Raw genomic sequence first — 22,704 nt, 5'->3', positions numbered from 1 at the left:
GATGGAATGGTCCTTGTGGACGGCTGACAAGGGAGGGGATTGGAATATGGGTCTGGTGGTGGCATCCATTTAGAGGTTGCATAAATGTTGTCTAATGATCCTCATTTGCATTATTAATCCATAAAATTGTGAAGATAATCACAATTTTATTTAAAAGCATTTTTAAAATCAATGGAAAATATTGGTATTGTGTGAGATGAACCTGCATGGAATATGAGAACTGGTTGGATGAGACTGACTAACTACTAACCCTGAGTATAAAGTATTGCAATTTCCTCTGTTTTGTATAAGACTCTCGTCACACCAGCTTGATGCCTGGATGATTCCTAGTGGTCTAGGGTGCAGGCTTCAAACCTGTATCTGTTTAGCGACAGAGTGGTTCAATTCCACCTTCCAGCCGCAGTATGCGTGTGGAGACTTGTGTTTAACTTGAGTCAGACGTTTAACGGTCAGCTCGAGAATGTTATTTGAGAGGGGCATTTTGTTAAGATTATACTCATGATTAAAGAGCAAACATCAAAACAATTTCTTTAAACACAAAGCAAAGACGCAGTTTGATATGGGAGAGAGTTGATTTCTGTTTCTCTGAGGTGGGTGGAAGAACAGCAGGGACAGTTTGAACGAAGAGGTGGCATGGTTTCCTGTGACACAGCTCCATTCCTGCCCAGATTGACTGTCCCCACCGAGGAAGCCATCAGCAAGAGTAGGTCAGAATCTCTTGTGTTCAGATCCATTTCCACCACCTCATTACTGGTACTGCTTTAAAATGGAATTGACTTCTCTCAGCCAGTCCAGAAAATCGTCAGAACATATTTCCCAACGTCATAAGCAAGCATCCGCAGTGAAAATATGTTGCAATCCATCTGAAACAATCAACAGCCCGGCAAATCCCTTCATAGCTCAACTGGCCATTTTGTTTTACCCTAAACATTTTACTTTCCAGCATCGGCCTCCCAATCCCCATAGTGTGTGACCTGTCTCAGCACTCACAGCGGTGCTATCCTCTGTTTTGGTCAACTTAATCGATGCCACACCCACTCCATCTGGCTTATTCCTTTCTACTCAAGGTCACCAAAGGCAAATTGGTCACCTATCTCCATCTCTCAGTCAACGAATCAAGAATTGTTATGGTGTGACAGGATGCCATCTTGCCTGCCGTTCAGACAAGCATCATTCCCTAGTGCCACTCTCCTGCCTTTCCCCCATAACCTTGCTCACTATTTCTATACAAATAATAATCCAATGTTCTCTTGCACGCCTGTTGTACCCTGTCTCCATCACACTCCCACGATGTTCATTTTGTACAATAACTACTCACTCAGTGAAAATGCTTTTCTCTTCCATTACCTATCCCCATCTATGATCTCTCACCGCACCTTTTACCAGTGGGAAGAGTTTCTCCCTATCTACTCTCTTCGTCCTGCTCATCGTTTACCTAATCCCCTGCAATCCTGGAAGCATCAGTGGAGAGAAATCAGACTTAAAGTTTTAGGTCCAGGGACCTTTCTTCAGAAAGGAGGAAGTGAGGACTGCAGATGCTGAGGATCAGAGCTGAGAGTGTGTTGCTGGGAAAGCACAGCAGGTCAGGCAGCATCCGAGGAGCAGGAGAATCGTTGTTCCAAGCATAAGCCCTTCATCAGGACTGACGGTCGTGGGCTGCGATATAGGGGAGGGAGGTTGGGTTGTGTGAAGGTAGTTGTAAAAGCGATAAGTGGATGAAGGTGAGGGAGAAGGTGATGCGCCTGGGGGAAGTGATGGGTGACAGACAGGTCAGGAGACCCATGCCGAGTTGGAGGTTTGGGACTTGGATAATGTGGAGGGAGGGAAAACTAGGAAGCTATTGAAATCCACATTTATATTGTGTGGTTGCAGGGTCCCAGGATGGAATATGAGGCATTCCTCCTCCAGGCATCAGGTGGTAATGATTTGCGGTGGAGGAGGCCCAGTACCTGCATGACTTTGATGGAGTGGAAGGTGAAATTGGAATGTTCAATCACAGGGCGGTGAGCATAGTTTTTATGCAGTATTATGGAGATGGGAGGGGGATGATTAAAGGCTAGGTGGAGATAGATCCCCAAGAGAGAGAAAATACGTTGGACAGACAAAGGAGTGGATAAAGATCAGCCTGGGAGAAGGTGCTAATGGGGACAATTAGTCACTGAAAATGGGTTGTGTATGGTAGCAGCCCATGTAATGAAGAGGCCTGGTGTGTGTGGGGGTGAGGGAAAGCTTGGGGAAATGGGTTCCAACCCTAAAATTGTTGAATTCGAAAAGAAGACCAGAATGCTGCATTTTCCAAATGGGAAATGTGGTGCTGTCCTTCCAGCTTGCTCTGAGCTTCACTGGAGCACTGCGGTGAGCTTGAGACAGAGATGTTGGCCTGGGACCAGGGTGGGGTGTTGTAGCGGCAGGCGACTGGAAGCTCAGGGATTTTTTTAAGGATGTAGGTGCTCGACGAAACAGTCACCCAGTCTGTGCTTTGTTTCCCAAATATACCAGAGACCACATCGTGAGCAGAGAAAGCAGGAGACGAGATTGTGTGATGTGCAAATAAAGCGCTGCTTCACCTGGAAGGTGTATTTGAGACCTTAGATGGTGAGGAGGGAGGAAGCAAATGGACAGATGTAGCATCTTCTGGTTGCAGGAGAATGTTCTGTGGGGCTGTGGATGGGGTGGGTGTGTTGTGAGTGAAGGAGGAGGCACCAGGGTGTCCCGGAGAGAACAGTCCTTGTGGACGGCTGACAAGGGAGGGGATGGGAATAAGGGTCTGGTGCTGGCATCCCTCTAGAGATCACAGAAATGTTGTCTAATGATTGTCATTTGCATTATTATTCCATAAAATGGTAAAGATAATCACAGTTTTATTTAAAAGCAATTTTGAACATCAGTGGAAAATATTGGTAATACAGAACATAAACCTGAATGCAATATTGAGAATTGAATGGAAGACACTGACTATCTACTCACCCTGAATATAAAATATTGGACTTTCCTCTGTTTTATATCAGACTGTCTCCACCCATGATTAATGCTTGGGTGATTCCTAGTGGTCTAGGATGCTGACTTCGAACCTGTAGCGGTTTCGCGACAGAGTGGCTCAATTCCGTCTTCCAGACGCAGTGTGAGTAGGGGCTTGTGTTTAACTTGTGTTTGATGCTTAAAGGTTGGCTCAGGAGTGTCATTAGTCAGAGGGGCATTTTGCTAAGAATATACTCATGTAATTTAAGAGCAAACATCAAAACCGCTTCTTTACGCACAAAACAAAGATGCAGTTGGTATGGCAGAGAATTGGGTTCATTTTCCCTGAGGTGGGGAGTGGAACAGGAGGAGCAGTTTGAACTAAGAGGTGGCAGGGTTTCCTGCAACTCACCTGCTCCTTGGATGCTATTTAACCTGCTGTGCTTATCCGGCAACACACTCTTGACTCTGATGTCCAGCATCTTCAATCCTCAATTTCTACTTTGCCAATTCCTCGCCCAATCCAGACAGCATCTGTGAAGAGAAATCAGTGTTAAAACTTTAGGTCCAGTGACCTTTCTTCAGAACATTCCCCTGCAATCACAGAAGGTGCTACATCTGTCCGTTTATTTCCTCCCTCCCTCACCATCTGAGGTTCCAAATACACCTTCCAGGCGAAGCAGCACTTTACTTGCACATCACACAATCTCGTCTACTGCTTTCTTTGCTCACAATGTGGTCTCCTGTATATTCCGGAAAGGAAAAACAGATTTGGTGACCATTTTGTCGAACACCTACAGCCTGTCCGCAAAGAAGACCCTGAGCTTCCAGTTGTCTGTCACTACAACACCTCACAGTTTTATTTAAAAGCAGTTTTGAACATCAGTGGAAAATATTGGTAATATGGAAGATAAACCTGAATGCAATATTGAGAATTGAATGGAAGACATGGACTATCTACTCAACCTGAATATAAAATATTGGACTTTCCTCTGTTTTATATCAGACTGTCTCCACCCATGATTAATGCTTGGGTGATTCCTTGTGTAAAAAGTGAGGTCTGCAGATGCTGGAGATCAGAGCTGAAAATGTGTTGCTGGTTAAAGCACAGCAGGTTAGGCAGCATCCAAGGAACAGGAAATTCGACGTTTCGGGCCAGAGCCCTTCATCAGGAATGAACCTGATGGTTCATTCGTGGTCAACATCTCTGTCTCAGTCTCGCTGCAGAGCTCCAGCGAAGCTCAGCACAAGCTGGAAGAACAACACCTCATTTTCCATTTGGGAACTCTGCAGCATTCTGGACTTCTTATTGAGTTCAACAATTATAGGGCTTGAATGCCTTTCCCCAACCCCCACACACCAGGCCTCTTCATTACATGGGCTGCTACCATACAACCCATTGTCAGCGACTAATTGTCCCAATTAGCAGCAAATCATTCTCCCAGGCTGGTCTTTATCCACTCCTTTCTCTGTCCAAATGTTTCTTCCTCTCTTGGGCTCTATCTCCACCTATCCTTTAATCCTCCTGCCTCTCCACTCCCTTTCTACTGCATAAAAACTGTGTTTAATCGAGGTGTCATCAATTCTGAAGAAAGGTCACTGGACCTAAAGCTTTAACACTGATTTCCCTTCACAGATGCCGTCTGGATTGTGCGAGGGATAGGCAAAGGATAAGTGAGGATTGAAGATGCTGGAGATCAGAGTCGGGAGTGTGGTGCCAGAAAAGCACAGCAGGTCATGTAGCATCCAAGGAGCAGGAGAGTCGATGTTTCGGGCATAAGCTCTTCAACAGGAATTTCAAATGAAAAGTCAAATGTTGAGGACTGCCACAATAAGACCTAATGAACCAAGATGGGATATACCTTGCTATTGATCGTTCCAGCTGGAATGTGACATTTTTCATTGCGAATCCCTTTTTCTGATCTGGGGAATTCTGTCCTGATGATCTCCTGGCCTGACAAATACAGGTCAACTCCATTGACATGGTAGCACCAGTGATGAGGTGGGGGTGGAGCGACTGATCACAGGAGAACTCGACCTACTCTTGGTGACAGCAGCTTTGGTAGGTGCAGTCAATCTGTGCAGGAATGGAGCAATGTCACAGGAAACCATGCCACCTCTTAGTTCAAACTGCTCCTCTTGTTCCACTCCCCACCTCAGGGAAAATGACCCCAACTCTCTGCCGTACCAAACTGCATCCTTGTTCTGTGTGTAAAGAAGTGCTTTTGATGTTTGCTCTTCAATCACATGAATAAAATCTTAACAAAATACCCCTCTAAATCCTCTGACAATTAACACGACTGAAATCCTGGAGAAGTGCTTATGCCCAAAACATTGATTCTCCTGCTCCTCAGATGCTGCCTGGCCTGCTGTGTTTTTCCAGCACCACATTTTTCAACTCTGATCTCCAGCATCTGTAGTCCTCACTTTCTCCAAATTACACTACTGAGCCAACCTTTAAATACCTGACACAACACGATACTCACACTGTGCCTGGAAGGAAGAAATGAACCATTCTGGCAATAGACAGCTACAGGTTTGAAGCCGGCAACCTCAATCACTAGGAATCATTCAGGCATTATGCAGGTGTGGAGGGAGTCTTATATAAAACAGAGGAAAGTGCAACACTTTGTATTCGAGGTGAGTAGATAGCCAGTGTCATCAAACCAGCTCTCAATATTACATTTAGGCTCAAGTTCCGTATTACCAATATTTTCCACTGATGTTCAAAAGTGCCTTTAAAGAAAACTGTGATTATCTTCACCATTTTATGGATTAAAAATGCAAATGAAGATCATTAGACAACATTTCTGTGACCTCGAGAGGGATGCCACCACCAGACCCGTATTCCCATCCACTCCCTTGTCAGCCGTCCACAAGGACTGTCCCCTCCGGGACACCCTGGTGCACTCCTCCTTCACTCACAACACACCCACCCCATCCACAGCCCCACAGGACGTTCTCCTGCAACCACAGAAGATGCTACATCTGTCCATTTGCTTCCTCCCTCCTCACCATCTAAGGTCCCAAATACCCCTTCCAGGTGAAGCAGCGCTTTATTTGCACATCACACAATCTCATCTCCTGTTTTCTCTGCTCACGATGTGGTCTCTGGTATATTTGGAAAACAAAGCACAGACTGGGTGACCGTTTTGTCAAACACTTCAATCCTGTCCGTAAAAAACCTCTGAGCTTCCAGTTGCCCACCGCTACAACACCCCACCCTAGTCCCTGGCCAACATCTCTGTCTCAGGCTCACTGCAGTGCTCCAGTGAAGCTCAGAGCAAGCTGGAAGGACAGCACCACATTTCCCATTTGGAAAATGCAGCATTCTGGACTTCTTATCAAGTTCAACAATTTTAGGGTTGGAACCCATTTCTCCAAGCTTTACCCCACCTCCACACACCAGGCCTCTTCATTACCTCGGCTGCTACCACACAAACTATTGTCAATGACTAATTGACCCCATTTGCACCTTCTCCCAGGCTTGTCTTTATCCACTCCTTTGTCTGTCCAACTGTTTTTCTCTCTCTTGGGGCTCTATCTCCACCTATCCTTTAATCCTCCTGCCTCCCATCTCCATGATACTGCATAAAAACTATGCTCACCGCCCTGTGGCTGACCATTCCAATTTCACCTTCCACTCCATCAAGTTCATGCAGGTACTGGGCCTCCTCCACCGCAAACCATTACCACCCGATGCCTGGAGGAGGAACGCCTCATATTCCACCTTGGGACCCTGCAACCTCACGGGTAAATGTGGATTTCAACAGCTTCCTAACTTCCCCTCCCTCCACATTATCCAAGTCCCAAACCTCCAACTTGGCATGGGTCTCCTGACCTGTCTGTCACTCTCCCCAGACGCATCACCTTCTCCCTCACCTTCATCCACCTATCGCTTTTTCAACGACCTTTACACAACCCAACCTCCCTCCCCTATATCGCAGCCCACAACCCTAATTTCTGATGAAGGGCTTATGCTCGAAACATCGATTCTCCTGCTCCTCGGATGCTGCCTGACCTGCTGCGCTTTCCCAGCAACACACTCTCGATTCTGATCCTCAGCACCTGCAATCCTCACTTCCTCCTTTCTGAAGAATGGTCACTGGACCTAAAACTTTAAGTCTGATTTCTCTCCACAGATGCTGCCAGGATTGCATGAGGATTAGGTAAATGATGAGCAGGATGAATAGAGTAGATAGGGAGAACCTCTTCCCACCCGTAAAAGGTGCGGTGAGAGATCATAGATGGGGATAGGTAATGGAAGAAAGGAACATTTTCATGAGTGAGTAGTACGAAATGAACATCGTGGGAGTGTGATGGAGACAGGGTTCAAAAGGCATGCAAGAGAACATTGGATTACTATTTGGATAGAAATAGTGAGCAACGTTATGGGGGAAAGGCAGGACAGTGGCACTAGGGAATGATGCTTGTCTGAAGGGCCAATAGAGGCAAAATGGCATCCTGTCACACCAAAACAATTCTTGATTCGTTGACTGAGAGATGGAGAAGGGTGACCAATTTGCCTTTGGTGACCTTGAGTGGAAAGGAATAAGCCAGATGGAGTGGGTGTGTCTTCAATTAAGTTGACCAAAACAGAGGATAGCACCGCTGTGAGTGCTGAGACAGGTCACAAACTATGGGGGTGTGTGAATTGGGAGGCCAGTGCTGGACAGTAAAATGTTTAGGGCTAAAACAATATGGCCAGTTGAGCTATGAAGGGATTTGCCTTGCTGTTGATCGTTTCAGATGGATTGCAATATATTTTCACTGCGGATGCGTGCTTATGACATTGGGAAATCTGTTCTGATGATCCTCTGGACTGGCTGAGAGAAGTCAACTCCATTTTAAAGCAGCACCAGTAATGAGGTGGGGGATATGGATCTGAACACAAGAGATTCTGACCTACTCTTGCTGATGGCTTCCTCGATGGGTACGGTCAATCTGGGCAGGAATGGAGCTGTGTCACAGGAAACCATGCCACCTCTTCGTTCAAACTGTCCCTGCTGTTCTTGCACCCACCTCAGAGAAACAGAAACCAACTCTCTGCCATATCAAACTGCAACTTTGCTTTGTGTGTAATGAAAGGGTTTTGATGTTTGCTCTTTAATCATGACTATAATCATAACAAAACGCCCCTCTCGAATAACATTCCTGAGCTGACCTTTAAACCTCTGACACAAGTTAAACACAAGCCCCGACACACACTGCGCCTGGAAGGTGGAATTGAACCACTCTGTCTCTAAACAGCTACAGGTTTGAAGCCTGCACCCTAGACCACTAGGAATCATCCAGGCATCATGATGTGGTGAAGAGAGTCTTATATAAAACAGAGGAAATTGCAATACTTTACACTCAGGATTAGTAGGTAGTCAGTCTCATCCAACCAGTCCTCAATATTCCATGCAGGTTCATCTAACACATTGCCAATATTTTCCATTGATTTTAAAACTGCTTTTAAATAAAATTGTGATTATCTTCACAATTTTATGCATTAATAATGCAAATGAGGATCATTAGACAACATTTACGCAACATTAAAGGGATGCCACCACCAGACCCGACCCATATTCCAATCCCCTCCCTTGTCAACCATCCACAAGGAGCATTCCCTCCAGGATACCCTGGTGCACTCCTCATTCACTGCCAACAAACTCACCGCATATACAGCCAACAGAACATTCCCCTGCAATCACAGAAGGAACTACATCTGTCTATTTATTTCCTCCCTCCTCACCATCTAAAGTTCCAAATATATCTTCCAGATATATCTTCCAAGATCCCTCTGATGAGCAGAGGGATCTTGGTGTCCATGTACACAGATCTCTGAAAGTTGCCACCCAGGTAAATAGTGCTGTGAGGAAGGCATATGGTGTACTGGGCTTTATTGGCAGAGGAATTGAGTTCCGGAGTCCTGAGGTCATGTTGCAGTTGTATAAGACTCTGGTGAGGCCTCATCTGGAGTATTGTGTGCAGTTTTGGTCGCCATACTATAGGAAGGATGTGGAAGCTTTAGAACGAGTGCAGAGGAGGTTTACCAGGATGTTGCCTGGAATGGTAGGAAAATCTTATGAGGAAAGGCTGAGGCACTTGGGGCTGTTCTCATTGGAGAAGAGAAGGTTTAGGGGAGATCTGATAGAAGTGTATAAGATGATTAGGGGTTTAGATAGGGTAGATACTAAGAACCTTTTACCGCTAATGGAGTCAGGTGTTACTAGGGGACATAGCTTTAAATTAAGGGGTGGTAGGTATAGGACAGATGTTAGGGGTAGATTCTTCACACAGCGGGTTGTGAGTTCATGGAATGCCCTGCCCGTATCAGTGGTGAACTCTCCTTCTTTATGGTCATTTAAGCGGGCATTGGATAGGCATTTGGAAGTTATTGGGCTAGTATAGGTTAGGTAGGATTCGGTCGGCGCAACATCGAGGGCCGAAGGGCCTGTACTGCGCTGTATCCTTCTATGTTCTATGTTCTATGTTCTATGAAGCAGCACTTTACCTGCACATCCCACAATCGCACCTCCTTCTTTCTCAGCTCACAATGTGGTCTCCTGTACGTTCCAAAAACGAGAGACAGACTCGGTGACCATTTTGTCGAACACCTACAACCTGTCCGCAAAGAAGACCCTGAACTTCCAGTTGCCTGGTCCCTGGCCAACATCTTTGTCTCAGGCTTGCTGCAGTGCTCCAGCTAAGCTAACTACATCTCCCATTTGGAAAATGGATTATTATTTGGATAGAAATAGTGAGCAAGGTTATGGGGGGAAAGGTAAGACAGCAGCACTAGGGAATAATGCTTGTCTGAAGGGCCAATGCAGGCAAGATGGCCTCCTGTCACTCCATAACAATTCTTGATTCGTTGACTGAGAAATGGAGAAGGGTGACCAATTTGCCTTTGGTGACCTTGAGTGGAAAGGAATAAGCCAGATGGAGTGGGTGTGGCTTCGGTTAAGTTGACCAAAACAGAGGATAGCACCGCTGTGAGTGCTGAGGCAGGTCACAAACTATGGGGGTGTGTGGGGGGTTGGGGAAAGGCACTGAAGCCCTAAAATTGTTGAACTCAATAAGAAGTACTGAATGCTGCAGCGTTCCCAAATGGAAAATGAGGTGTTGTTCTTCCAGCTTGTGCTGAGCTTTGCTGGAGCACTGCAGCGAGACTGAGACAGAGATGTTGGCCAGGGACGAGGGTGGTGTGTTGTAGTGACAGACAACTGGAAGCTCAGGGTCCTCTTGGCGGACAGGTTGTAGGTGTTCGACAAAATGGTCACCGAGTCTGTTTTTCCTTTCCGGAATGTACAGGAGACCACATCGTGAGCAGAGAAAGCAGTAGATGAGATTGTGTGATGGGCAGGTAAAGTGCTGCTTCACCTGGAAGGTGTATTTGGAACCTTAGATGGTGAAGGAGAAGGAAGTAAACGGACAGATGTAGCATCTTCTGTGATTGCAGGGGAATGTTCTGTGGGACTGTTGATGGGGTGAGTGTGTTGGGAGTGAAGGAGGAGTGCACCAGGGTGCCCTGGAGGGAATGGTCCTTGTGGACGGTTAACAAGGGAGGGGATTGGAATATGGGTCTGGTGGTGGCATCCCTTGGAGGTCGCGGAAATGTTGTCTAATGATGAACCTCATTTGCATTATCTATCCATAAAATTGTGAAGATAATCACAGTTTTATTTAAAAGCAGTTTTAAAATCAATGGAAAATATTGGTAATGTGTCAGATGAACCTGCATGGAATATTGAGAACTGGTTGGATGAGACTGACTATCTACTAACCCTGAGTGTAAAGTATTGCAATTTCCTTTGTTTTATATAAGACTCTCTTCATCCATGCTTGATGCCTGGATGATTCCTAGTGGTCTAGGGTGCAGGCTTCAAACCTGTAGCTGTTTAGCAACAGAGTGGTTCAATTCCACCTTCCAGGCGCAGTGTGTGTGTTCCAGGGCTTCCATTTAACGTGTGTCAGAGGTTTAAAGGTCAGATTGGGGATGTTATTTGAGAGGGGCATTTTGTTATGATTATAGTCATGATTAAAGAGCAAGCATCAAAACCCTTTCTTTACACACAAAGCAAAGATGCAGTTTGATATGGCAGAGAGTTGATTTCTGTTTCTCTGAGGTGGGTGCAAGAACAGCAGAGACAGTTTGAACGAAGAGGTGGCATGGTTTCCTGTGACATTGCTCCATTCCTGCCCAGATTGACCGTACCCACCGAGGAAGCCATCAGCAAGAGTAGGTCAGAATCTCTTGTGTTCAGCTCCATATCCCCCACCTCATTACTGGTGCTGCTTTCAAATGGAGTTGACTTCTCTCAGCAAGTCCAGAAGATCGTCAGAACAGATTTCCCAAGGTCATAAACACGCATTCGCAGTGAAAATATGTTGCAATCCATCTGAAACAATCAACAGCAAATCCCTTCATAGCTCAACTGGCCATATTGTTTTAGCCCTAAACATTTTACTTTCCAGTACCCACCTCCCAATTCACACACCCCCATAGTTTGTGACCTGTCTCAGCACTCACAGCGGTGCTATCCTCTGTTTTGGTCAACTTCATCAAAGCCACACCCACTCCATTTGGCTTATTCTTTTCCACTCAAGGTCACCAAAGGCAAATTGGTCACCCTTCTCCATCTCTCAGTCAATGAATCAAGAATTGTTTTGGTGTGACAGGAGGCCATTTTGCCTGCACTGGCCCTTCAGACAAGCATCATTCCCTAGTGCCACTCTCGTGCCTTTCCCCCTATAACCTTGCTCACTATTTCTATCCAAATAATAATCCAATGTTCTCTTGCACACTTGTTGTACCCTGTCTCCATCACACTCCCATGATGTTCATTTTGTACAATAACTACTCACTCAGTGAAAATGCTTTTCTCTTCCATTACCAATCCCCATCTACAATCTCTCACCGCACCTTTTACGGGTGGGAAGAGTTTCTCCCTCTCTCCTCTCTTCGTCCTGCTCATTGTTTACCTAATCCCCTGCAATCCTGGAAGCATCAGTGGACAGTAATCAGACTGAAAGTTTTGGGTCCAGTAACCATTCTTCAGAAAGGAGGAAGTGATGAATGCAGGTGCTGAGGATCTGAGTCGAGAGTGTGTTGCTGGGAAAGCACAGCAGGTCAGGCAACATCTGAGGAGCAGGAGAATCAGTGTTTCCAGCATAAGCCTTTCATCAGAAATTAGGGTTGTGGGCTGAGATAAAGGGGAGGGAGGTTGGGTTGTGTGAAAGTAGTTGAAAAAGCGATAGGTGGATGAAGGTGAGGGAGAAGGTGTTGCGTCTGGGGGGAGTGACGGACAGGTCAGGAGACCCATGCTGAGTTGGAGGCTTGGGACTTGGATAATGTAGAAGGCAGGGAAATTAGGAAGCTGTTGAAATCCACATTTACCCGTGAGGTTGCAGGGTCCCAAGGTGGAATATGAGGCGTTCCTCCTCCAGGAATCGGGTGGTAATGGTTTGTGGTGGAGGCGGCCCAGTACCTGCATGACCTTGATGGAGTGGAAGGTGAAATTGGAATGATCAACCACAGGGCGGTGAGCATAATTTTTATGCAGTATTATGGAGAAGGGAGGCAGGAGGATTAAAGGATAGGTGGAGATAGAGCCCCAAGAGAGAGAAAAACAGTTGGACAGACAAAGGAGTGGATAAAGACAAGCCTGGGAGAAGGTGCTAATGGGGACAATTAGACGCTGACAATGCGTTGTGTGTGGTAGCAGCCCATGTAATGAAGAGGCCTGGTGTGTGGGGGTGGGGGAAAGCTTGGGGAAATGGGTTCCAACCCTAAAATTGTTGAACTTGATAACAAGTCCAGAATGCTGCATTTTCCAAATGGGAAATGTAGTGCTGTCCTTCCAGCTTGCACTGAGCTTCACTGGAGCACTGCAGTGAGCCTGAGACAGAGATGTTGGCCAGGGACCAGGGTGGGTGTTGTAGCGGCGGACATCTGCAAGCTCAGAGTTTTTCATGGACAGGATGTAGATGTTCGACAAAACAGTCACCCAGTCTCTGCTTTGTTTCCCAAATATACCGGAGACCACATCGTGAGCAGAGAAAGCAGGAGACGAGATTGTGTGATGTGCAAATAAAGCACTGCTTCACCTGGAAGGTGTGTTTGGGACATTAGATGGTGAGGAGGGAGGAAGCAAATGGACAGATGTAGCATCTTCAGTGGTTGCTGGAGAATGTTCCGTGGGTCTGTGGATGGGTGGGTGTGTTGGGAGTGAAGGAGGAGTGCACCAGGGTGTCCCGGAGGGAAGAGTCCTTGTGGACGGCTGACAAGGGAGGGGATGGGAATATCGGGCTGGTGGTGGCATCCCTCTCGAGGTCACAGAAATGTTGTCTAATGATTGTCATTTGCATTATTAATCCATAAAATGGTGAAGATAATCACAGTTTTGTTTAAAAGCAGTTTTGAACATCAGTGGAATATATTGGTAATACGGAACATAAACCTGAATGTAATATTGAGAATTGAATGGAAGACGCTGACTATCTACTCACCCTAAATATAAACTATTGGACTTTCCTCTGTTTTATATCAGACTGTCTCCACCCATGATTAATGCTTGGGTGATTCCTAGTGGTCTTGGATGCTGGCTTCGAACCTGTGCGGTCTAGCGACAGAGTGGCTCAATTCTGTCTTCCAGACACAGTGTGAGTAGGGGCTTGTGTTTAACTTGTGTTTGATGCTCAAAGGTTGGTTCAGGAGTGTCATTAGCCAGAGGGGCATTTTGCTAAGATTATACTAATTTAAGAGCAAACATCAAAATCACTTCTTTACACATAAAGCAAAGATGCAGTCTGGTCTAGCAGAGAGTTCAGTTCATTTTCCCTGAGGTAGGGAGAGGAACAGGAGGAGCAGTTTGAACTAAGAGGTGGCAGGGTTTCCTGTGACATTGCTCTATTCCTGCCCACACTGCCTGTACCTACCAAAGATGCTGTCACCAAGAGTAGGTCGAGTTCTCCTGTGATCAGTCGCTCCACCCCCACCTCATCACTAGTGCTACCACGTCAATGGAGTTGACCTGTGTTTGGCAGGCCAGGAGATCATCAGGGCAGAATTCCCAAGGTCAGAAAAAGGGATTCGAAATGGAAAACGTCACATTCCAGCCGGAACGATCAACAGCAAGGTATATCCCATCTTGGTTCAATAGGTCTTATTGTGACAGTCCTCAACATTTTATTTTCCATTTGAAATTCCTGTTGAAGAGCTTATGCCCGAAACATCAACTCTTCTGCTCCTTGGATGCTACCTGACCTGCTTTGCGCTTCGGGCAACACATTCTCGAATCTGATCTCCAGCATCTTCAATCCTCAATTTCTACTTTGCCAATCCTTCGCCCAATCCAGACAGCATCTGTGAAGAGAAATCAGTGCGAAAACTTTAGGTCCAGTGACGTTTCTTCAGAAGTGATGACACCTTGATTAAGCATAGTTTTTATGCAGAAGATAGGGAGAGAGGAGGCAGGAGGATTAAAGGATAGGTGCAGATAGAGCCCCAAGAGAGAGAGAAACAGTTGGACAGAGAAAGGAGTGGATAAGACCAGCTTGGAGAATGATTGCTGCTAATTGGGACAATTAGTCGCTGACAATGGGTTGTGTGGTAGCAGCCCATGTAAAGAAGAGGCCTGGTGTGTGGGGCTGGGGGAAAGCTTGGAGAAAGGCACTCAAGCCCTATAATTGTTGAACTCAATAAGAAGTCCAGAATGCTGCAGAGTTCCCAAATGGAAAATGAGGTGTTCTTCCAGCTTGTGCTGAGCTTCGCTAGAGCACTGCAGCAAGCCTGAGACAAAGATGTTGGCCAGGGACCAGGCAACTGGAAGCTCAGGGTCTTCTTTGCGGACAGGTTGTAGGTGTTCGCCAAAATGGTCACCGAGTCTGTCTCTCGTTTCTGGAACGTACAGGAGACCACATTGTGAGCTGAGAAAGAAGGAGGTGCGATTGTGGGATGTGCAGGTAAAGTGCTGCTTCACCTGGAATGTACATTTGGAACTTTAGATGGTGAGGAGGGAGGAAGAAAATGGACAGATGTAGTACCTTCTGTGATTGCAGGGGAATGTTCTGTTGGCTGTATTTGCGGTGAGTGTGTTGGGAGTGAATGAGGAGTGCACCAGGGTATCCTGGAGGGAATGGTCCTTGTGGACGGTTGACAAGGGAGGGGATTGGAAAATGGGTCTGGTGGTGGCATACCTTTGGAGGTCACAGAAATGTTGTCTAATGATCCTCATTTGCATTATTAATGCATAAAATTGTGAAGATGATCACAATTTTATTTAAAAGCAGTTTTAAAATCAATGGAATATATTGGTAATGTGTTAGATGAAGCTGCATGGAATATTGAGAACTGATTGGATGAGACTGAGTATCTACTAACCCTGAGTGTAAAGTATTGCAACTTCCTCTGTTTTATATAAGACTTTCTTCAGATAGGCTTGTTGCCTGGATGATTCCTAGTGGTCTAGGGTGCAGGCTTCAAGCCTGTAGCTGTTTAGCAACAGAGTGGTTCAATTCCACCTTCCACACGCAGTGTGTGTAGGAGCTTGTGTCAGAGGTTTAACGGTCAGTTCAGGGATGTTATTTGAGAGGGGTGTTTTGTTAAGATTATACTCATGTTTAAAGAGCAAACATCAAAATCATTTTTTTACACACAAACCAAAGATGCAGTTTGATATGGGAGAGAGTTGATTTGTGTTTCTCTGAGGTGGGTGCAAGAACAGCAGGGACAGTTTGAACGAAGAGGTGGCATGGTTTCCTGTGACACAGCTCCATTCCTGCCCAGATTGATCGTACCCACCGAGGAAGCCATGAGCAAGAGTAGGTCAGAATCTCTTGTGTTTAGATCCATATCCACCACCTCATTACTGGTGCTGCTTTAAAATGGAGTTGACTTCTCTCAGCAAGTCCAGAAAATCGTCAGAACAGATTTTCCCAAGGTCATAAACACACATCCACAGTGAAAATATGTTGCAATCCATCTGAAACAATCAACAGCAAGGCAAATCCCTTCATAGCTCAACTGGCCATTTTGTTTTAGCCCTAAACACTTTACTGTCCAGCACCGGCCTCCCAATTCACACACCCCCATAGTTTGTGACCTGTCTCAGCACTCACAGTGGTACTGTCCTCTGTTTTGGTCAACTTAATCGAAGCCACACCCACTCCATCTGGCTTATTCCTTTCCACTCAAGATCACCAAAGGCAAATTGGTCACCCTTCCCCATCCCTCAGTCACTGAACCACAGAATTACTATGGTGTGACAGGATGCCATTTTGCCTGCACTGGCCCTTCAGACAAACATCATTCCCTAGTGCCACTCTCCTGCCTTTCACCCCCATAACCTTGCTCACTATTTCTATTCAAAAATCATCCAATATTCTCTTGCATGGCTGTTGAACCCTTTCTCCACCGCACTCCCAGGTACTACATTTCATGCCATAACGACATGCTCAGAGAAAATGTGTTCTCTTCCATCACCCACCCCTTTCTATGACCTCTCGCTGCACCTTTTATGAATGAGAAGAGTTTCTCCCTATCAACTCTATTTGTCCTGCTCATGGTTTACCCATTCCTCGCCCAATCCTGGCAGCACCTTTGGAAAGAAATCAGAGTTAAAGTTTTAGGTCCAGTGACCTTTCTTCAGAAAGGAGGAAGTGAGGACTGCAGATGCTGGAGATCAGGCCTGGTATGTGGGAGTGGGGGAAAGCTTGGGGAAAGGGTTCAAGCCCTAAAATTGTTGAACTCGATAACAAGTCCTGAATGCTGTAGGGTTCCCAAATTGAAAATGAGGTGCTGTTCTTCCAGCTTGTGCTGAGCTTCACTGGAGCACAGTAATAAGACTGAGACACAGATGTTGTCCAGGGACCAGGGTGCGGTGTTAAAGTGACAGGCAACTGGAAGCTCAGGGTCTGCTTTGCAGACAGGATGTAGGTGTTCAACAAAACGGTCACCGAGTCTGTGCTTTATTTCCCTAATGTACCGGAGACCACATCGTGAGCAGAGAAAGCAGTAGACAAGACTGTGTGATGTGCAGACAAAACATGGCTTCACCTGGAAGGTATATTTGGGATCTTAGTTGGTGAGGAGGGAGGAAGTTAAAAGAACAGATGTAGCACCTTCAGTGGTTGCAGGGGAATGTCCAGTGGGTCTGTGGGTGGGGTGGGTGTGTTGGGAGTGCACCAGGGTGTCCCGTCAGGAATGGTCTATGTGGACGGCTGACAAGAGAAAGGAGAGGAATATGGGTCTGGTGGTGGCATCCCTCTGAAGGTTGCAGAAGTGTTGTCTAATGATCTTCATTTGCATTATTAATCCATAATGTTGTGAAGATAATTGCAATTTTATTTCATAGCAGTTTTTTACATAAATGGAAAATATTGGAACATGAACCTAAATGTAATATTGAGAACTGGTTGGATGACAGACTATCTACTAACCCTGAATATAAAGTGTTGCACTTTCCTCTCTTTTATATAAGACTCTCTCCATGTTTGCCTAATTCCTGGCTGATTCCCAGTGGTCTTGGATGCAAGCTTCAAACCTGCTGCTGTCTAGCAACAGAGTGGTTCAATTCCACCTTCCAGGTGCAGCGTGGGTAGGGATTTCTGCTAGATGGTTCAAGGTCACCTCAGGTGTGTTATTTATCAAATGACTTAAAGGGGTAGTTTGTTAAGGTTATACTCACATAATTTAAGAGCAAACATCAAATCCACTTCCTTACACGTGAAGCAAGGTTGCACTTTGGTACAGCAGAGACTTTGGTTCACTTCCCTGTGGTGGAGACAAGAACAGGAGGGGCAGTTTGAACTGAGATGTGGCATGGTTTCCTGTGCCATTGCTCCATTCCTGCCCAGAGTGACCATACCCACCAAGGAAGCTGTCCCCAAGCGTAGGTCGTGTTCTCTTGTGCTCACCTCATCACTGGTGCTACCATGTCAATGGAGTTGACCCCTCTTTAGGGCAGGCCAGGAGATCATCAGGATCGAATTCCTCAAGTCCAAAACCAGGATCTGCAATGAAAAATGTCACATTCCAGCCAGAAAGATCAACAACGAGGTGTCATCCATTCTGGTTCAATAGGTCTTAATGTTACAGTCCTAAACGTTTTACTTTCCATCAGAAATTCCTGCTTTTCTGGCACCACACTCTCGATTCCTGACAAAGAGCTTACGCTCAAAACATCAAATCTCGTGCTCCTCAGATGCTGCCTGACCAGCTGTGCTTTTCCAGTACCACAGTCTTTGATCTCTTATTTTCAACCTGCCCCTCCTGTTCCTGTCCCCACCTCAGAGAAAGTGAACCCTACTCTGCCGTGAACCCAACAACTGCATCCTTGCTTCATGTGTAAAGAGTCGTTCTGATGTTTGCTCTTAAATCACGAGTATAATCTTAACAAAGTGCCCCTCTTAAGCCTTTAAACACCTGACACAAGTTAGGCACAAGCCCCTATGTGCACTGCACCTGGAAGGTGGAATTGAACCACTCTGCCTCTAGACAGCTACAGGCTTGAAGCCTGCACCCTACACCACTAGGAATCATCCAGGCATCATGCATGTGTGGAGGGAGTTTCCTGGTCACGGGCAGACGGGTCTATCCGCTTAAGGATAGATTACCTGTTTGTGTTCCGAACGCTCTTGGTCAGATCCACCGACATCAAGCCAGTGTTCTTCTCTAACCACTGCCTCCTGCTGGCTGACTGTCACCTACAGGATGAGCAGCGGGTGGTTAAGGGAACGTGGAAGCTGAACACTAAGCTGTTGACCCCGGGAAACATTGAGGAGCTCAAGAGGAACTACACGGGTTGGAGAACCGTGAAGCCCCTCTTTGAGTCCCCAGTGGACTGGTGGGAAACAGTAAAAGGGAACATCAAGAGGTTCTTCATCCTCAAAGGTGTTCAGGAGGTGAGAGAGAGGTGGGGAAAACTGTCCCAATTCCAGGAAAGTATGCAGAACCTGCTCCTGCTGCAGACGATGGGAGTCAATGTCACGGAAGACCTCAAGGAGGTGAAGGGCCAGCAATCCTCGCTCTTTGCCTTGGAGGCCTCCAAGATAATCTTCCGGTCCAGGGTCCGCTCGGTGGAGCAGGACGAGACGTGCTCACGTTTCTTCTTCCAGAAGGTGCACAAAGAGAGCTCTGTGCTCAGCAGCCTGAAGGAAGCAGATGGCTCAATAACGTCATCTCAGGCTGACGTCATGAGGATCAGTAAATCCTTCTATGCCAGTCTGTATGACCGACAGTGCGGCCTCCCAATTCAGGAATCAGACTAAGAGGTGGGGCAGGGTTTCCATTGCCCCATTCCTGCCCAGATTACCGTACCCACCAGCGAAGCCATCGGCAAAAGTAGGTCGTGTTCTCTTGTGTCTGACTGCTCCTCCCCCACCTCATCACTGGAGCTTCCATAACAAAGGAGTTGACCTCTCTCTGCCAGGCCAGGAGATCATCAGGGCTGAATTCCTGAGGTCAGGAGCAGTGAAAAATGTTACATTCCAGCCACAATGATCAACAGTGAGGCATCTCCCTGCCTATGTCAATGGGCCTTATCGTTTCAGCCCTAAGCATTTTACCTTCCAGTTCTGGCCTCCCAATTCAGACACAGCTTAGTTTGTGACCCACCTCAGCACTCCCAGCGGTGCTGCCCTCTGAGTCAACTTTATCGTAGCTACGCACACTCCATCTGGCTTATCCCATTTCACTCTGGGTCAACAAAAGCAAATTGGTCACCCTCCTCCATCTCATCATTGCTGAATCACAAAATTGTTATGGTGTGACAGGAGGCCATCTTGGCTGCAATAGGCCTTCAGACAAGCATCATTCCCTAGGTCCATTCTCCTGCCTTCCCCCCCCATAACCTTGCTCACTATTTCTATCCAACTAATCATCCAATGTTCTCTTGAATGCCTCCTTTGAACCTGTCTCCACTGCACTCCCAATTAGTTCATTTTGTACCATAACTATTCGCTCAGCGAAAATGTTTTCTCTTCCATCACCCGTCCCCATCTATGATGTCTCATTCTTGGACCTTTTACGAGTGGGAAGAGTTTCTCCTTGTCCACACTATTTGTTCTGCTCATGTTACCTGTTTCTCGCTCAATCCTGGCTGCAGCCGTGAAGAGAAATCATACTTATCGTTTCGAGATCAGTGTCCTGTTATTGACCAGATCAGATCACCTCAATATACAAGATAGCCTAGACCCTAACGTTCTCTCATTTTCAAGGTAGCTGTGAAGTGCCATATTCCAGATGCAATGCAACTTGTCAAAACTACTCGAAGTCAAGCAAAACACAATTTATTTGAACACTATTGTTAAAATAAAAAGTAAGGAAAGAGGATTTTGGAATAACTTAACTATTGGCAAACTAAACAAATAATAGACTCAGTAACTATTGCTAATTAACTGTTCGATACAAGAACATCCCATAAATGCACCCCTTGACCAAAATGGCAAATTCTGAAGCAAAATCTCAAATGCAGTTCTCCAATCTAAGAGGAAACAAAATCAAGAGAAAATTCAGAGGAAGTAGCTGCTAGAGGGCAGTCATTGAAGCTGCAAATGTGTTGCTGGTCAAAGCACAGCAGGTTAGGCAGCATCTCAGGAATAGAGAATTCGACGTTTCGAGCATAAGCCCTTCATCAGGAATAAGAGAGAGAGAGCCAAGCAGGCTGAGATAAAAGGTAGGGAGGAGGGACTAGGGGGAGGGGCGATGGAGGTGGGATAGGTGGAAGGAGGTCAAGGTGAGGGTGATAGGCCGGAGTGGGGTGGGGGCGGAGAGGTCAGGAAGAGGATTGCAGGTTAGGAGGGCGGTGCTGAGTTGAGGGAACCGACTGAGACAAGGTGGGGGGAGGGGAAATGAGGAAGCTGGAGAAATCTGAATTCATACCTTGTGGTTGGAGGGTTCCCAGGCGGAAGATGAGGCGCTCCTCCTCCAGCCGTCGTGTAGTTGTGTTCTGCCGGTGGAGGAGTCCAAGGACCTGCATGTCCTCGGTGGAGTGGGAGGGGGAGTTAAAGTGTTGAGCCACGGGGTGATTGGGTTGGTTGGTTCGGGCGGCCCAGAGGTGTTCTCTGAAGCGTTCCGCAAGTAAGCGGCCTGTCTCACCAATATAGAGGAGGCCACATCGGGTGCAGCGGATGCAATAGATGATGTGTGTGGAGGTACAGGTGAACTTGTGGCGGATATGGAAGGATCCCTTGGGGCCTTGGAGGGAAGTGAGTGTGCAGGTGTGGGCGCAAGTTTTACATTTCCTGCGGTTGCAGGGGAAGGTGCCGGGGGTGGAGGTTGGGTTGGTGGGGGGTGTGGATCTGACAAGGGAGTCACGAAGGGAGTGGTCCTTGCGGAACGCTGATAGGGGAGGGGAGGGAAATATATCCTTGGTGGTGGGGTCCGTCTGGAGGTGGCGGAAATGGCGGCGGATAATACGTTGTATGCGCAGGTTGGTGGGGTGGTAGGTGAGAACCAGTGGGGTTCTGTCTTGGTGGCGGTTGGAGGAGCGGGGCTCAAGGGCGGAGGAGCGGGAAGTGGAGGAGATGCGGTGGAGGGCATCGTCGATCACGTCTGGGGGGAATCTGCGGTCCTTGAAGAAGGAGGCCATCTGGGCTGTGCGGTGTTGGAATTGGTCCTCCTGGGAGCAGATGCGGCGGAGACGAAGGAATTGGGAATATGGGCAGTCCCTCCTCCCTACCTTTTATCTCAGCCTGCTTGGCTCTCTCTCTCTTATTCCTGATGAAGGGCTTATGCTAAACCCTTGCAGTCATTGAAGCTGCCATCTTGGATAGCATGGTGGCTCAGTGGTTAGCACTGCTACCTCACAGCAGCAGGGCCCCGGGTTTGATTCCTGCCTCAGGTGACTGCCTGTGTGGTGTTTGCCCATTCTCCCTGTGTGTGCATGGGCTTGCTTTGGTTTCCTCCCACAAGCCAGGTGAATTGGTCATGCTAAATTACCCAGAGTGTGAGGTTAGTCAGGGGGAATGGGTCTGGTGGGTTTCTCTTTGAAGGGTCAGTGTGGACTTGTTGGCCCAAATGGCCTGTTCCCATACTATAGGGAATCTAATCTAGCTCTTTTGAGACCCCAATGGTTTCTGTTTAAAACTAAACATAAAAACTAAAAGAAAACTAGAAGGTCTGGCCACAGCCATTCTTCCATTGTTCCAACTTTTAAAAATAAAACCCCAAGGCCTCTCAATTTGTTTTTTTTCTTAGAGACACCGCTCCATGTCAGCATTCTAACCTCGCTTTAAAAAATACCAGGACAAAATAACCTGTCAAAGTGACAGCATTGTCACAGACCCCTCTTTTTTTTTTTTTTTTTAGTTAATTAGATTAGACTTACAGTGTGGAAACAGGCCCTTCGGCCCAACAAGTCCACACCGACCCGCCGAAGCGCAACCCACCCATACCTCTACATATTACCCCTTACCTAACACTACGGGCAATTTAGCTTGGCCAATTCACCTGACCCGCACATCTTTGGACTGTGGGAGGAAACCGGAGCACCCGGAGGAAACCCACGCAGACACGGGGAGAACATGCAAACTCCACACAGTCAGTCGCCTGAGTCGGGAATTGAACCCGGGTCTACAGGCGCTGTGAGGCAGCAGTGCTAACCACTGTGCCACCGTGCCGCCCACAAACTGATGGTAACTAGGAAAAGTTTGGCTTTAATGTCGAAGATGAGGGGAGAGGGGAGGAATAAACTTTAGGCAGAGATGAAGCCAAAAGGGAGAGAAAAACAGTTGGATGGACAAAGGAATGAATAAAGA

The 22,704-nt window shown here is 46.8% G+C and overlaps 6 non-coding genes across 6 annotated transcripts; 4 read left to right on the top strand and 2 right to left on the bottom strand.

Annotated features, from left to right (window-relative positions):
* Positions 1-313: 313 nt before the first annotated feature.
* On the top strand, positions 314-400 carry trnastop-uca (transfer RNA opal suppressor (anticodon UCA)). Its single transcript has one exon. It is a non-coding gene; the product is annotated as a tRNA-Sec (tRNA).
* Positions 401-8,168: 7,768 nt separating this feature from the next.
* trnastop-uca (transfer RNA opal suppressor (anticodon UCA)) lies at positions 8,169-8,255 on the bottom strand. Its single transcript has one exon. It is a non-coding gene; the product is annotated as a tRNA-Sec (tRNA).
* A 2,538-nt stretch (positions 8,256-10,793) lies between these two features.
* Positions 10,794-10,880, top strand: trnastop-uca (transfer RNA opal suppressor (anticodon UCA)). Its single transcript has one exon. It is a non-coding gene; the product is annotated as a tRNA-Sec (tRNA).
* Positions 10,881-15,391: 4,511 nt separating this feature from the next.
* trnastop-uca (transfer RNA opal suppressor (anticodon UCA)) lies at positions 15,392-15,478 on the top strand. The gene has a single exon. It is a non-coding gene; the product is annotated as a tRNA-Sec (tRNA).
* A 1,970-nt stretch (positions 15,479-17,448) lies between these two features.
* On the top strand, positions 17,449-17,535 carry trnastop-uca (transfer RNA opal suppressor (anticodon UCA)). Its single transcript has one exon. It is a non-coding gene; the product is annotated as a tRNA-Sec (tRNA).
* Positions 17,536-18,406: 871 nt separating this feature from the next.
* Positions 18,407-18,493, bottom strand: trnastop-uca (transfer RNA opal suppressor (anticodon UCA)). The gene has a single exon. It is a non-coding gene; the product is annotated as a tRNA-Sec (tRNA).
* Positions 18,494-22,704: the final 4,211 nt, after the last annotated feature.

Source organism: Hemiscyllium ocellatum, chromosome 33 (genome assembly GCF_020745735.1).
Source record: "Hemiscyllium ocellatum isolate sHemOce1 chromosome 33, sHemOce1.pat.X.cur, whole genome shotgun sequence".
Lineage (NCBI taxonomy): Eukaryota > Metazoa > Chordata > Chondrichthyes > Orectolobiformes > Hemiscylliidae > Hemiscyllium > Hemiscyllium ocellatum.
Note: the sequence above shows the minus strand (reverse complement) of the source record. Positions and strands in the feature narration are given on the sequence as shown.